General features: G+C 39.7%; 1 pseudogene; it reads left to right on the top strand.

Annotated features, from left to right (window-relative positions):
* The first annotated feature begins 274 nt into the window (after positions 1-274).
* LOC126163212 (5S ribosomal RNA) lies at positions 275-392 on the top strand (annotated as a pseudogene).
* Positions 393-3,139: the final 2,747 nt, after the last annotated feature.

Below are 3,139 nucleotides of genomic sequence, written 5' to 3' on the forward strand. Positions count from 1 at the left end.
TACCAATAAAACTTTATGACGCGCTTCTCCCGATAACGGGTACTTCACGCCTAAACAGTATACCTTGATATGGAAAATAATTTGATGGTGTCACCTCGCGGGGTAAGCAACTTACAAGAAATTATACTGCCATAGGAAACGCTTTGTGCTTGGAAACACCGCATTTATGGTGCACAGCAAGTGTATCTACAAATATTGTCCAGTAATGTGTGAAGTAGTTTAAAGTGAACTTCGGCTGGTTGAGAGATGATTTTGTGTTAACCTTATATTATATTCCAACGGCCTTGCCGCAGTGGTAACACCGGTTCCCGTCAGATCACCGAAGTTAAGCGCTGTCGGGCTGGGCTAGCACTTGGATGGGCCACCATTCGGTCTGCCGAGCGCTGTTGGCAAGCGGGGTGCACTCAGCCCTTGTGAAACAAACTGAGGAGCTACTTGATTGAGAAGTAGCGGCTCCGGCCTCGTAAACTGCCATACGGCCGGGAGAGCGGTGTGCTGACGACACGTTCCTCCATATCCAGTGACGCCTGTGAGCTGAGGATGCCACGGCGGCCGCTCGGTACCGCTGGGCCTTCCAAGGCCTGTTCGGACTGAGTTATATTATTTATTTTTATTATTATTTTGAGCTTTTCCTCATTACAGAGGCTTATCTCCAACATAATAATTTACTTGGAAATTACAATACAAACAATAAACGTTCTTAAACTATAATCTCAAAATATTTCTCCAGGTGTTTCGATCTTGTGTGTCCTCTTCCTCTGCGCCCATTCTCCTCATTGTGTGCTGTACATTTTGGAGCCAGGTTGTCATAGGTCGTCCTCTTCTTCTTCTCCCCTCCGGTTCCCACTCCAGTATCAATTTTGGTATTCTGGTTTTCTCCATTCGTCGTATATGCCCGTACCACTGTAATTTCTTCCTATCCATTACGTCATATATTCTTTCTTTTATTTCCATTCTCCTTATTACTTCGGTGTTCCTTATCTTTTCTTTCCTGGAGATTCTTGCCGATCTTCTCCAAAAGTCCATCTCTAGAGCTTGTAATTTTTTAATGTGCTTCATGTTAATTGTCCAGGTCTCCGTTCCATACAGAACCACACTCTCTAATATGGATTTATATATTAGTTTTTTAGTTCTGCTCATTACATTCCTGCTCCATAAGACTGAGTTGAGCATCCCAATGACCCTCCGTCCGCTACTAATTCTTTTATTGATTTCTGACTCTGATTTTCCCTCGATTTCTAGAATGGATCCTAAATAACAGAAAGTGTTTATCTTTTTGATTTTCTTTCCTTCAATGTATAGCTCATCTGAATCATTAGTCAAGTATTCTGTTTTTTGGTAATTAATCTTCAACCCCTAAGTTTTGTATGCTACTGCTAGTTGATTGCACATATAGTTAGCATCCTCCTCATCTTGTGCTACGACTACTTGATCATCAGCAAATAATAAATGATGTAGGTAAACTCCATCTCTTATTTCTAATCCCATACTATTACATTTACGAGACCATGTTCTATGGCTAATATCTATATAGATTTTAAATAATGATAGTGACATGGGACAGCCTTGTAAAAGGCCTTTGCTTGTTCTAAATTTCTGTGAAAGTTTATTACCAACTTTCACTTGGCAAATGTTATCTTTATACATCTGTTGTATTATTTTAATCAAGGGAGGGTTTATGTTTGCCATATGTAGTGCTCTCCAAAGTAATTTTCTTGGAACAGTATCATATGCTTTTTCTAGATCTATGAAAATTAATCCTATATTTTTTTATTTTTCCCTATGTTTCTCCAAAATCTGTCGTAATGTGAAAATATGGTCTACACATGATCTCCCAGCCGTGAATCCACATTGTTCTTCTTGGGTTCTAAAATTTTTTTCCAGTTTGTTTTTAATTACTTTCGCAAAAATTCTCATTAATGTGTTTGTAACACAAATTCCTCGATAGTTTGAACAAATTTTGCGATCCCTTTTCTTAAATATTGTATTAATTATATATTATATGCACATATTTTTATTCATATGTGTCAGAGTATGTAATTATGTCGAAGCATATAAATAAACTGTGAAAACTTCTCACTGACCTACAGAATTCGTTTCATATAAGCAACACTATACGGTTGCAACAGAGAAAAGAAGGTAACCACTTGAATAATGCTGCAGTCGGTGCACAAAAAAGACGAATATACTGTACTTTAAAAGACTCTTTAGAAAGAGGAGCGCCGAATCAGCTACCTCAGTTCTCATTCCACACTCATCGCCAAAAAAATTTTGGCCTGTGAACATATTCGCGATTTTTGTGCTGAAAGAGAATAGCAGACAGACAGTGACGGTGGAAGAGAGGGTAGACAGTGCCAGTGGGGGAGAAAGAATAAGGATACTGTTATAACTTCAAGTTGAACAAATTTATTTCAAGGACGACGCAATACATGAAAGTCACAGATAAAGTAGACAGAGTAACACGTGTGTACACTGTAACAGTCAAATCATAACTGGGTCCGAGTCTAGCGGCGGCTGGCTGGCTGGCCGCTTAGGTGGCGCTGCTGCTGCATGGCTGGCAGACAGCGCCGCATGTAGAGGACGCGCGTAACTGCACGGCGGCACTTTGAAAGATCGGCGAGTCACAACAGATATACTTACGCACAGTCAGAGATATTGGCAGTAAAAGAGAAAGAGATATAGGCCTGGATGGAGATAGTAGCAATAGTAGCAATTGGAGAGGAGAGAGTGGAAACGAAAAATAGAGGCTAGTGAAGACCAAATCGGGGGTTATTGGAGGTCTGTCTTCCCTCCCCTTCAGCACGTAAAAATATGAGAATTTTCTTCTATCCACTATATTAGGAGTAGTCAAACTTTTCGACTTAACACCACTTTTGTACCTTTCACAGTAGTAAAATTTTCTCACCGTCCACCGGTTCATGAGTACTGGTGATTCTTATGAAGCTTCACGTCACAAAATTTATCAAGCAGAATTACATTAACATAAAGCATGTAATAATAATTTCTTACCAAAAGACTTATGTCAAGATTTGATGAAAAACTAATGAAAATACGCACACCAAAAAAAGTTTTGCGTCACCCCAGTTCCCAGAACTCCTGGAGATAGACGTTGACTGTGGATATTGTATCACAGACACAG

Source organism: Schistocerca cancellata, chromosome 2 (genome assembly GCF_023864275.1).
Source record: "Schistocerca cancellata isolate TAMUIC-IGC-003103 chromosome 2, iqSchCanc2.1, whole genome shotgun sequence".
Classification (NCBI taxonomy): domain Eukaryota; kingdom Metazoa; phylum Arthropoda; class Insecta; order Orthoptera; family Acrididae; genus Schistocerca; species Schistocerca cancellata.